Raw genomic sequence first — 14,258 nt, forward strand, 5'->3', positions numbered from 1 at the left:
CACATGTATCTTTTAACTTGGCCTCATCCACACTCAGTAATTCTTCTTGTTTTGAACCTAACCCCAAAACCAGTTCAGTTCAGTTCAGTTTATAGAACAGGTAGCTGTGATTCTTCCTCATTTTGAGCTTCTTCCTCATTTAAATTTTTTTTAACTATCATGTGAGGAAACAACAAAAAACATTGGCTAACTTTTGTATTTATGTGAAAGGGACTCAAAGACTGTGAAAGAACCACTTGATAAGACATCTAGGTTTTGTTTTCTGTATTGCTCATTCTTCCTTGTCCCTAATTTATAATTGGAAATAGTTTTCTAATCTCTCTTACTGTTTTCCATTGATGTGGTTTGCTGCCTTGGAATTAACCTTACAAGTGCAATTATACATTGTTCAGTGCTAATTGAGAGCAAGTCAGTTTTCTTGTAAAAAGACACATTTGTGAAGACTATATTTTCTCCTTCCAATCATCTTGAGTATTTCGATCTGTTTTCAGAACAGTTACATTTTTATTTTTATTTTTGCAATCAGTAATACATAGCATATGTTTGAAAGGACTCCTAATCTACAATGAATTGGCATCCTGGGGGATGCTGATCCTTAGAAAGAGCAAATGGGAAGTTAGTTGGTTTCTATTGTCTGTGGCTGAACAATCCATGATTTGGTGTTTGGATTGCATCTATATTCAGGGAGCTATTAGAAATGTTTCTACAGGCTTGCACTTATATGAGCACATAATGCTGCCTTATACAGAAGCAAAGCATTGACCCATCTAGCTTAGTCCATAGGCTACTAGGACAGTTGTCACAGCCCCAAATGCTCAAACAGAAAAAGGTCATTCTCAATACTTGTTAGCTTTGCTCCTTGATCTGGAGGTGCAAGAGATTAAATGTGGGGGTTTCTGCATGAAAAGCATTTGCTACCCTACTGAAATATAGGGCTACAAAAATGAAGGGATTTGCCATTTTATGTTTACCATGTAAGCTTTAGACTCACAAAAATCTGATGCCAAATCTGAGAGACCTACATGGACAAAAAGGCATGCAAAAGGGATCAGCACACTGAGGTGTGCAGTGGTAGCACTACTTGTTACATAACCTAGAGAGCTGTTTCTACCTCTTCACTCTAATCCCTGGTCCATCAGGATCCACCCTCTGCATTTGTTTGCCATTGAGTTTTCACAGGTCAAAAGGAAATGCAGCAGATGGGAAAAATCTACTTCTGCAAGCACCTTGTGCTCATCTTTTACAGGATCCCACCAATATTCCACCTGCTGCTTATTTACTTTAGCTTTTTTAAAAATGACAGCTGACTTTTGTGGATGTTTTACACGTTCTAGTGTTTTAATAAGTAATGTTACATTGACTGAGCAGTATATAACTGTTTTAAATACATTAAATACAGGTTTTTTACTGCTCTGACCAAGTCTTGTACCTTCTTTGCAAGCTTCCATCCTACCTGACAACTGAGCAGTACTGTCTGAAGCATTAGCTTCTGCTGATATCGAATGTGACAGAGAAAGGAAAAAAAGACCAGGGTGCACATTTCTTGCAAGTCTGCTTTAAGCTCCCCTAAGAGCTCTCACATTCCAATCTATTATTTTGTGTGTGTGTGAGAGAGAGAGAGAGGACAAGAAGATGTTGAAGCCTTCCCCTGGTCTCCAGCGCAGAAGCACAGTGCTCAGTGGGCTACAGCTTTTGTGTACCTACCTGGCAAAACTGACTTCAGAGTTGCCACATGATTAACTATAAGGGATGCATTCTCAAGATCAGAGCAAAATCCCCCCTTAGATGTACAGATTCTGTGGTGTGAATCCCACACTTATCCACTGGGTGCAAAGGCATTGCCACCAGATTAAGGAAGCAGATTTCTGCCACTTCCCCATTCCCACAGAAGATCTCTGCACTGCATTTATTTTGCATTTACTTATTCATACCCCATTTTTGCTAACAATCCTGTGGAGTTAGGTCATGTTGAGAGTGATGGGTCCAAGGGCAGTCAGAGAGCCTCCATGATAGAAGTGGGGATTCAAGCCTGGGTTTCCCAGTATTCTAGTCCAATACTTCAGTAACTACATCATGGTGGCTCTTAGTGTGGAACTCAGGATTGTTCTTGGAGATCCTGCAAACTACAGGGGAAGAATTTTGCAGATAGCAAGGACTACAGCTTGGAGAAGGTGGAAATGAAACTATTCCAAGAGCAGAATATCACAGTACTTTGGGTCTGTTTCACATTTCTACTGCTGACAAAGAACAGAATAAGAAAAGGATTGGTACTGCAAAATACTGCATATGCCTGACAAGTGGTCAGTAAAGCAGAAGAAAAATGGAAGGCCAACAAATTTATTCATATATTAAACAAAATTATATTCTGCTACAGAGCCTATTATTATTATTAATATACCCTGAGCAAGGCAGCTCAGGGCAGTGTTCAACAATCACAAATCAATAGATTTAATTAAAGGTTTACAGAATTATTTACAACAAAAGAATTTTAAAAATATATAATAATACTAGCGAGAAAGCCTGCTGCAGCCCTAAAAGCAGCAGGTGCTAGCAGGACATAGGTCAGGGGGGAGGCAGCTTTGCCGAGGCACAGAGTGGCCTATCTTCCCCTTACCCAACTCCCACTCCCAAGGCAGAGTGGGACCTGTCAGGCAGTGCTGCGAAGACCATGACCTTCTCCCCATTGGAGCTGGCGGCTCCTCACAAGTCTGACTACCACCAACAATGACTCCGTATTGCCACCACAGGGTCCGCTGTACTCTCAGTGCCACCGACACCTCCACTCAGTGGTCTCGGCCACTGCCGCCTCCTCGCCAGCGGCCCCTCTGCCACCACTGCCTCCTCACCATTGGCATCACCACCAGCTCCTCCTGCCTGGTGACACTGGAATGGGTGGAGTGGCAGGACACCACAGGCACGTCAGCCACATCAGCGAGGCTCGTGTGGGGCGATGGGGGCGGAAAGGCTCACGGCTGGCTAGGGAGGTCGATTCCTTCAGGGGCTGGCCCAATCAGGGTGTGGACAGCTTTGGTAATCATGCCCTGGTGGGCCCATGGAGCGTGCCTGTTTGGAAACTGAGCCCGGACTGTCTCAGGGCTCCGGACACACTCTACCCACTGGCCCTTTTCCAAATTATTATCGGGTCACAATGGTTAGGATGTCCAATTAGAATTAATCATTAATATATAAAAAACTTAACATATTAAGTTGAAGCTTCTTCTGCATACCAACTCATGGGCCCAAAACTGAGTGGGAACAACACCCATGGGAATGATGGAGAACTTGCCAATCATGTATGACTATGCAATGGTTCATATGGAAGATCCATGGGCTTGTGAAAGTTGTGAAATTTGTTGCATGCAAACAGATATTTTGTTAATGAACAGACTTGGACCAAGGCCCCAAATGAAAGTGTATGAGGTGTTATAATTTGGACCAATTCTATCAACCATTTTAATGGATAAAGCCAACATTTCAAGATACCCTTGGTAGTGGCTGCTGCCTAAGAATTTTGCAGGGGTGCTTGGTCCAGGAGAACTCCCAGAATTGTCATTCACATCAAAAGCAGTTCTTTGCTATGAATGCTTCCCGGCTTCAAGTTAAAAGAAATTCTCATTCATTGCAACAAGAAATTTCCTACAATTTAGTTCTATATACAAAACAGGGCACACACAATTACAACCTTATCTATATTATGCTTGTGTTCATTGCATTGCCCAGTCTGAATTTTTAATTTTTTTTTTACTAAAATGAACATAAGAAAGATTAGAACTGAAAATAATATTATTACTGATACTGAAAAGAAAATTTGTTTTGAACAATTTCAAATGACCACTAGGTTTGTGTGTGTGTGTGTGTGTGTGTGGGGGGGGAATTCTGACAAGATTTCTGTGGCAGAAATATCAGCTTCTTTTTGCAGTTTAAATAATATGTTTGGGCTGCTATATTTTGAATTTGCGAAGGAAGGAATATGCACATGTGGCAACAAATGATTGCTATTTCATATCCAGGAAACGGAAACAGTTATTACTGTCAGTGGGGGCAACAGGATGGTTAACATTAAAGACAAACTGAGAATACAGCATAACACTAGCATTCCTAGGAGGCTTACTCTAAACCCACTCCTGCACACAGGCCCCCACACAGAGGCTGTTGATACAACATGGCTCCTTCACAAGTACAAGAAAAGAAACAACATTTTAGATGTAATCCTGATTTGGTGGGTGATAATGTTGGTTGTATAGTAATGCTAAAACACTTCAAATTATCAAAGGGATTGGGTACTTGATTCTTAATCATTTTAAATGGAAACTGAGTGGAAATTTTAAATGTGAGGGGAATTTGTGCTTTTCAGTCACTTAACTGCTTGTGAAAATCCCCTTTGCTCCCCTTAATAACAGCTGAGGTGGCTTTACAAATCTTAACCCATATTTGTACTATATTATTCCACACTGCAAACCCAGGACCATGACTTCATTTAACAAAAAATCTGCAAGAGGGTATGTTAGGTTTTGGGAGAGACAGATAAATGTTCAAACCCTGCTTAGTGCCATGAAGCTAAAATGGAAAGCCTTGGATCAGACATGATCTTCCTTAACATATCTCACAGAGTATTTGAAAGGATGGAAAAACACTTTATACCTTGAAAAATGTCACTGAAATGATTACTAACAATTAGGATGACAGAACTGCTTATGCTTTCAGTTCTAGGATTTGCTTCCAACAGATGGAAGACTTTTATCACGTTCTTTGCTGAGCAAGATATGGCTTGAATTTTTAGTCTGCCCCACCTATTTCCCTTACATTGAGCCCTGTCCTACCTCATATGGCATTTGTACATGGAGGTACCATGATTCTTAGCATATCATTTATTGAGGTGAGCAAACAGCATTTTTTTTCACCAGCAGAAAAGCCTATATCAATAATTGTGGACTTTTCATAGAACCTCTATGTCTGGCTCACTGTGAATCAAGGCTCTAAGTCTTCCTCATAAGGATTTTCATATTACTGTTCTAAACTGGATATTATTTGTTTTTGGCAATTTTGAGTAAAGTGATAAAGAAGTGGGGGTTTCATACAGCAAATTTTATTCCATTAATTTGAATTGCTGTGGTCATTTCAAACAGTGCCATTCCCCTCCCTCCCCGGGCCACCCTTTTTCACTGAGTGGTCTTTTGTTTTAAGCATTCTAAGTTGAGTGCTGTAGTGCTAAACCAATATAGTACTTCAGTGCTATCGTGGCACCATTGAGTTGCCTTGATTCTACTGACTCAATGGCTGCCTTCATTCCATTGACTCGATAGAGTCAAGACACCTCAATGATGCCACAATAATGCCATTGTTATATTGGTTTAGCGCTATAGTGGTCAACTTTGGGGCCCATTCCGCACAAGGATCAATGAGGCAGATTGCTTGCAGGAAGAAATAATGGAATTTAAAATAGTGGAACTGGGCGTAACGCATACCTGCCTTTGTAGTGGAATCCAGTAGCATTTCAATAGTTTCCCACAGGTTTCTGGTCTCGCCAAAAATCGCTAGAAAAGAAGCAATTTTTTCCGTGCTTTGTCCCGCCCCTGGCCGTCAATCAAACGAAAAGCCAATGGGCGGGTGTTATCATGCTCCAGAGAAGCCCCTTTCCCTTTAAGAACAGTTTTTTTTTAAAAAAAGAAAAACACACATTGCAACGAATATGCCTTTCCTTGATTCTTTGCTTCCTCCTAACGTAGAGACCCATCTAACTGGCAGCTGGCATGTGAGCTGCCGATTCATCGTTGCCATGCTCCCCCGAGTGAAACCCCCCCCCCCCGTGCACGGGCGCGATTTTCAGCCGAAAATAAAGGGAACTTGCAAACGGGGCTGTGTTGTGCTTGGTGACTTAGGGGAGCTTTAAAGCAGCTCTGTGGAGGGACTGCAGCCGGAGAAGCCTCACTGGGTGAATGAAGGCTCGCTGGCTCGTTGTTCTCCGCTCGCTCCGAGAAAAAAAATGGTGATTGATTCGCCGGAAGTTCAGAGGAGAGAGCCAGGGGGAGGGACTTTGCTGAAACTGCAACAATGTTAATGCACAGGTCTTTTCCGCTAGTGTTGCAGATTGCTTGCAAGTGTGTAGCGCTTTTCGGAGGGTGAATCCACTTTTCTGGATTCCCCTTTAAGCGCTACAACGAATCACTTTTTGCCGATCGGTTTCAGGAGCGTGGCAGATTGTGTGCGACGTCGTGCATAACTGCAAATTAGTAGCGTTTACAATTTGCCACACTCCTGCTACATTTAACTTGTGCGGAATGGGCCTGGATGTTTAAAAAAATTTCTGAGGAAGATTGCACAGCAAAAAATGGCAAGGGAAAAAGCAATACTTTGAAAAGCAACACTTCAGAGATGGCTAATTAGTGGAAGGAAATTCACTGTATGAAACCCCCATCTCTTTATCACTTTACTCAAGATTGGGCCAGCAAAAAAGGATTCGGGGAGGGGGGGTGACATTGTAGGGAGCGCTATTGACATTTTAAACAGCACACCATAGTGATTCAGCAGCACAATGAAGGGATTGAAAATGGAAAAAAGCAGTTTCCCTAAAAAGTGGCTAAACTGTACTTTGCTGAACCTGACAAAAGTTGGGTTTGTAAATAAATTCTGCTAGCAGCCAGTTATTAAATGGGCCTCTCTGAAATGACAGAAAAATCCATCAGCAACCAGTTACTCAAAAGGCAGTTAGAAAATGGCTTTAAATAGTTATGATTTTCAAGATGACTTGTAGGAGTACTCCTGTGAAACCTGTACCACTCTCAGCAACCCTGAGGCCATTCTGGCACATTAGCACAAACGCCCAGCTCCAGAACACATATGGCCTGTACAATTTTCACAGTTAAGTGCTATCATGCTGTTGGCTAAGAAAGATATATCTGCACAATCACAAGATATCCAGAATGAGTTATAACATCTCTCTACATCCAGAGAGGCACAAATGATTCTTCTTCCTGCTGCAGCCAAAACATGATGACAGCACAAAAGTTTAGGATAGCATGCAACAGACATAGCCTGAAGTGAACTTCATAGTGGCCAGGAGTCAAACTTTAAGCATCAATTGATAGTGAGACTCCACTGCACTTAATGGCAGAGATCTAGAGATCTGTTTCAGAACTGGTTTAAGGAGGGCTATACTTCCTCAGGTGATCAATCTGTTACATAAAAAGTACCTACTTTATTGTGGAAATCCAAACATGCCATTTTCCCCCAAGCACCCCAATTTCAATAATAAGAGCTGCTGGGTGAACTGAAGTTGTGTGATTGTCATGGTGATGCACAATACAATAGCTTGCAGTACTGTCTTATGACCTTTCTAAAACATTCCTTTTTCCATTCCCTCTCCCCACTGATTAGAAGCTTAGTGGTCTTCACTGTACTATTTCATTGTGGAATGTTCAGGCAGCTCTATGGAGAAACAAAACAAGGGAAGAAAAACTGCAGAAGTACCCAATTCCACAAAGCGCTGCCCCACCAGTCTATAGATGGTATTTGCTTTCCTTGAGAGTTGTACCCCATCCCCAGCACAGTTCCCAAAGACCTAAAATAAGAACTACTAACAGATTATTCCACCTTCCCCCAGCCCTCATGAATTACAAAAGAATGGGATATAGTGCTACTGATACTGTATCAGGTCTAGCACAAGCAGTAAAAACTCAAAACATTCAGGTACATCTGGAAATGCTTTGCCAAAGCTCCACAGGATACAGGGATAACACAGAAGATATAACTTTCTGATCCTTGCCAGGGAAGAACAATATTGACCTAAATTGCAGAGAACACTTTTGCTTAAAGCTTATCAAGTGGCTATTCAGTTTCTTTTAGGAAGTGGCTCCTCATTCCAGAACAGGTATTGGGGCTAGTGAAGTCTGTGAGCTTACAGACAACTTGAAATCTGCTCACAGCACATGTGTATTTACTAAGACGGTTTATGCACTTCACTGCCCCAACTCCCGTGCAGGAGCAAAGATCTGGCAGATGAGGCCAAATGCTCCCCATGTGGGTGCAGGAAGAGGTGGGGCAACCTGGCACAACTAAAACTCCAGCCTACAGCCCGGCATGAAACCTCCAGTACATAAACAGTCTAAGAGCCTATCTTACTTGAGCTGGTGTTATGACAAGCAAAACATAATTGTTTAGAATGCAGTCTTTCTTTGTTCCTTGTTTAAAAGTTGGGATCCTTTTTGACTGACATGACAGCAGACCTTCAGCTTCCAAAGCAAAAATTATCCTTAGCCTTAGTTTGAAAGCACTAGCTTTCAATGACTTTTGGCAGAGTTCTCCTCTAAGGGATACAACAGATATGCAAGGAGGGACTCCCATTATCCTATGTATAAACTGAAAGGGGATGGTTGAAAGATTTGGCAATCAACAAAATCCAGATAGTGACACCATATAGAAACTGGGCATTATTTTAGAGTTGAACATCTGCATTGCATTGGGGATATATCTTCCTCACTTGTAAAGGTGAGATATTGCTCCAGAAGCAGGCTTAATTCTGAGCAAACTTACACTGGTGAGACTAGAGGTTTGAAGAAAAAAACAACCCCAGGTAGCAAAAACTCCTGACTTGTTCAGTGTCTGAGTCCATTTGGTAAGATCTAGTTTGTCGTTGTATTTATTTTTTATTTTATTACATTTATGTTTAGAAACGCCCCCCCCAAAAAAGATTTTAAATTTGTTATAGTTTATTTGCAACTACTCATTTAGGCAATAATTTGAAAAACATCTCAGAAGTATCTTAAGGCTGATCTTGGTGTGGGAGATAAGAACAGAATCATTGGCATATGGCAGCAAAGGTAATCTTGGGGCATGAAACTCTGGAGAAGAAAGACTTGGCATTAGGTCATTTAGCTATATGTTTTTTAAAAAGAGCAAGCAGACAACCTTGTCTCACCCTTTATCGATGGTGAAACGCTCAAAAAGTTGCCCCCTGTTTCCACAATGGACTTGAGCCGTAGTGCTGGTGTATAGGGTCTTAATTAGCCAAAGTAGTCTTTTATCAATGAATAGGCCACCAGTTTCTCCCACAGTTTCTTCAGCTGACTGAATCAAATGCTCCCTTAAGATTCATAAAGGCCACGTAAAGTTTCCTGCCAGGACAAGCAGCATATTTTTTCTGCTAGATGAAACAGAGTTAAACAGTGATCAATAGTGGAAAAGCCTCTCCTAAAGCCAATTTGTTCCAAGCCCAGGATTTATTAGTCTTGATCCATTCCACTAATCTTTGGTGCAAAAGGGAAGAATATAATTTCCCAACAGACAATAGGAGACTAATTTGCTGATAGCTGGTTGGATCAAGCCAACTGCCCTTTTAAAAAACTGGAATGATTATAGAATGCTTCAAAACTGGGGGGATTTCCCCCATCTACTTTTGAAGTCTTCCAGTTTGTGTAAAGAGGGTTATTCAGGTTTAAAACTTCAAGGTATCTAGTGGTGCCACAACTGAGGTACTGGTGGGTAGAAGGAGCCATGGTGAAGGAAGGATGGCTGGGCAAGAGGAAGCATGGAGTAGCTGACCACTGAGCAGGCCTGAAGGTCCTGCTGCTGAACAGCAGGTCAAAGTAAAACGCACTTCATTTAGGATTTAATATCAAATGGGGAGCTGACCTGGTATGCATCACAGAGGCCCAGGTAGGTGAAGATCAACTTTGCCTCCTGGGTTCCACCAGCCTAAGCTTGGTGAGTGTGAAGGGTAAACAGTTGTGGTCTATGAGGCCGCTCTGGAAGCTACCAGGTGTTTTGTTACCCAGAACTTCAGTTTTGAGTATGCATGCTTGATATAGGAACTTGGAACAGAACAGGGATTCTGTTGGTGTACTGCTGATCAATGAACATGCTGAGGCCGTCCTGATGGATCAATGGCAAAGCTGTTCGAGCACTGAAGGGTAGGCCTGTCCTTGAAGGGTTTGCACTCCCCCTGAAGAAACAGGTCCATTATTTGGAAGGCCAGCGCGCTGACGCCTACGCCTCCCCTCCCCCCCCCCCGTGGCGCAGTGCTCACTGTGCCGGGAGAGACCGTCCACTTCGGGTGCTGAAGCACCCAACCCTAGCCCAGATCTCTTTATTAGCTTAGGCTAACATTTCAACCTCTTGTGGCGCAGAGCCTCTTGTGGCGCAGAGTGGTAAGGCAGCCGTCTGAAAGCTTTGCCCATGAGGCTGGGAGTTCGATCCCAGCAGCCGGCTCAAGGTTGACTCAGCCTTCCATCCTTCCGAGGTCGGTAAAATGAGTACCCAGCTTGCTGGGGGGTAAACGGTAATGACTGGGGAAGGCACTGGCAAACCACCCCGTATTGAGTCTGCCATGAAAACGCTAGAGGGCGTCACCCCAAGGGTCAGACATGACCCGGTGCTTGCACAGGGGATACCTTTACCTTTTAACATTTCAACTACAACCATTCTTTCAAATGCATGGTCTGGCCATCATGATCCAGACTCTGATTTTAGTCTGTCCTTTACGAGACGCTGTCTTTGAAAATGGTCTGAAAACTTCAACTTGTCCCAAATGAAGCAGCTGGGCTATTGTCAGGGAAGGATACAGGGATAAAAGATCTCCACTGGCTGCCTATTTGTTTCCAGGGGCAATTCAAAGTGCTGGTTCTTACCTTTAATGTCTTGGAGCCAGAGTACTCCTCCTATATTTGTCCCGTATATTATCCAGGCTGCCAGTTAAGACCTGCCTCAAAAGCCCTGTTCTCTGAGCTCAGAAGAGAGGTTGGGGACAATCAGAGACAAGGGTTTTTCAGTAGTGGCACCTTTCTTGTGGCATTGCTTTCTTTTGGGTAGAAGCCCAAAACATTTTTGTGCACCTAGGCTTTTAATTAATGAGTTATTTTTTTGCCTGGAAACTATCTGTGTTCTGTTCTTATGTTTGGATGCTGGGCTGTTGCTTTTGTAATCCTGGATTTTAAGAACTTTTAATATTTTGTTTTTATTGTTATTTTATTTTGTAATCACCTTTGGGTAGGTTCCTAGGGAGGCAGTATAAAAAGGTTCTAAAGAAATAAATAAAAGAAGTAAGATAAAATACTTCCTAATGCTGAATGGACAGCAGTGCTGGCTGCTTCAGGTGCGAACGGCCACTTTGGACACCGTAGCGCCCTACCCTACTTAGAACTGCATTCATGGAGTTACCAAACAGCCTCTCACTGAGATACTGCCAGGCAGAGACTTCCTTCGCTTCAGAGATGGAAGTACATCAGGCCACCCTTTGCGTACATTCCCCTCATAAATATTTAGACGATTAATAGTTCCATGGGACAAAAAGCTGAAGAAAGAGAGTTGTTCCACCTAGTAATAAACTTTGCTTAAGAGCTTTCTTCTTTACCCACAGGAAAATAGAATGCATCAGAAACATGATCAGCCACTCTTCTCTTTCAGTCCTTCCTTCACCTGTCAAATGTTCCCCTCCCCAACTGCTATTAGCAAGACAACCTTATCTTGGCAAGGGGTTAAAATCCTCTTTCTTAGCTTAGCGTCTCTCTCTCTCTCTCCTTCACCCTAATCAGCACATGCAATTGAAAATTCATTGAATTCTTTTGGCATGCCGTCCTTGTCTGGACAACTGTCATTTGCACACATTACGAGATTGAATCCTTTGGAGGAAATAGGGTTATCAGGCTGAGAATTGCAAGACTGAAAGACCAAAAGGGAACCTGAAGGCTGAGAAAACAGAACATTAAAATAAAATACAATTATTTATTATCTAACGCACATAAATAGGATTAAAAACTACAAACAACAATGTTATTAAAAACTTAAATCTACATTTACTGCAACCTATAACATGTTGCAACTACAATTCCCAAGAATAACATTAATGATTATATATGCTAAAAAATGATGCAGTAAAATGTCATACTCAATATGCCAGCAAATTTGGAAAACTCAACAATGGCCACAAGATTGGAAAAGGTCAGTTTATATTCCAATCCCAAAGAAGGGCAATGCCAAAGAATGTTCAAACTACCACACCATTGCACTCATTTCTCATGCTAGCAAAGTTATGCTCAAAATCCTACAAGCTAGGCTCCAGCAATATGTGGACCGAGAACTTCCAGAAGTACAGGCAGGATTTCGAAGAGGCAGAGGAACTAGAGATCAAATTGCCAACATACGCTGAATCATGGAGAAAGCTAGGGAGTTCCAGAAAAAACATCTACTTCTGCTTCATTGACTATGCTAAAGCCTTTGATTGTGTGGAGCACAACAAATTGTGGCAAGTTCTTAAAGAGATGGGAATACCAGAGCATCTTATTTGTATCTCGAGAAACCTATATGCAGGTCAAGAAGCAACAGTGAGAACCGGGCATGGAATCACTGATTGGTTCAAAATTGAGAAAGGAGTTCGGCAAGGCTGAATACTGTCGTCTTGCCTATTTAATGTATGCGGAGCACATAGTGAGAAAGGCGGGGTTAGATGAGTCACAAATTGGGATCAAGATTGCAGTGAGAAATATCAACAACCTCCAAGATCACTGCAGATGGGGACTGCAGCAAAGAAATTAAAAGACGCTTCCTCCTGGGGAGGAAAGCTATGGCAAATCTAGACAGCATCCTAAAAAGCAGAGACATCACCCTGCCAACTACAGTGTGTGTAGTCAAGGCTATGGTCTTCCCAGTTGCAATGTATGATTATGAAAGTTGGCCCATAAGGAAGGCTGAGCATCAAAGAATTGAGGCTTTTGAACTCTGGTGCTGGAGAAGACTCTTGTGAGGACTGCAAGGAGAACAAACTGGTCAGTCCTAGAGGAGATCAGCCCGGACTGCTCCTTAGAAGGCCAGATCCTGAAGATGAAACTCAAATACTTTGGCCACCTCATGAGGAGGAAGGACTCCCTGGAGGAGAGCCTAATGCTGGGAGCAATTGAGGGCAAAAGAAGAAGGGGATGACAGAGAATGAGGTGGCTGGATGGAGTCACTGAAGCAGGTGCAAACTTAAATGATGCAAACTTAAATGGACTCCAGGGAATGGTAGAGGACAGGAAGGACTGGAGGATCATTGTCCATGGGGTTGCGATGGGTCGGACATGACTTTGCACCTAACAACAAAAACAACATTGCTATGACCAATGACCAGATTAATTTCAACTCAGAAGAACTTCTTCAGTGGTCAAACAACATACACACATAACTCTTTAAACATACAATAAGCAATTAACGCCTGCCAGATAGTATATAAAGTCATAGAAAATGATGCTCCCTCAAAGACAACTGAATTACTTGCTCTGGCTTTTGGATAGTGGAACACTGAGAACAGCAGAGGTCACAAAAATGGCTATTCATTCATTCATTTTCATACTGCCCTCCCATACGGCCCAGGGTGGTTTACATGGGAACACCGTGGGAGTAAACATAAGCCATATCAAAAGTAGAAAGGCTTTCCTGAAAGAGTAACTGGGAGATAAACACAGGTGGGTAGTCATGTTGGCCTGAAGCAGAACAAAATCAGAGTCCAGTGGCACCTTTAAGACCAATGAAATTTTATGCAAGATATAAGCTTCAAACCTTGAACATGAAAGCTTATACTTTGAAACTTATACCTTGAATAAATCTTTCCTGGTCTTAAAGGTGCCACTAGACTCTGATTTTGTTCACTTCAGGCCAACATGACTACCCACCTGTCTGCTTGAGAAGCTACTGAACCCAAGTTAATCAACACTGAATTTGTGGATCAAAAACACTAATAGTATTCATTGGAACAATCTCTTGGTATGATGCACACTTCACAAAAATCACCTACCCATCCTCCATTAAATTCAAACCACCTGACTGAGAAAAATAAATATCCCCCCTTTTCTGTGTAAATAAATGGCAAGATTGCTAACTGCGAGGTTTAGGTAGGTCTGAATGACAAGTCCATCGTGACAGATGATAAAGAATATCACATTTCTGGTGCAACATACCTGTTGTTTGGAATTCTGTCCATCTAGGGTTGGCAGTTCCATTTTAATACAGCCATTTCCTGAGTCGCACCCCAGACTTAGATAAGTTGATGGGCCTGGATGTGCATTCATATTCCAAAGTCTGCAGCACAGCAATGTTAACCTCTTTCAGCTGATGCAGCTTTTCTAGTGTAGACTGAACAATGGAATCCTTGTAGCAAAGTATGGGGAGAATGCAACCTGCTATCAGTCAGACTGATTTTATGGCAAAGCAGGAAACTGACCCCAGTTTTTCTCCGTATGGAGACTAACATATGCAATGGGCCAGTCATCTAAACAGAATTATAGAAAGGCCTT

The 14,258-nt window shown here is 42.2% G+C and overlaps 1 protein-coding gene across 4 annotated transcripts in view; it reads right to left on the bottom strand.

The window, feature by feature from the left end:
* PLXNA2 (plexin A2) overlaps positions 1-14,258 on the bottom strand; it is a 479,995-nt gene that overhangs the window by 24,623 nt on the left and 441,114 nt on the right. The window lies entirely within an intron of this gene.

The sequence above is a fragment of the Paroedura picta genome, chromosome 4, assembly GCF_049243985.1.
Source record: "Paroedura picta isolate Pp20150507F chromosome 4, Ppicta_v3.0, whole genome shotgun sequence".
NCBI lineage: Eukaryota > Metazoa > Chordata > Lepidosauria > Squamata > Gekkonidae > Paroedura > Paroedura picta.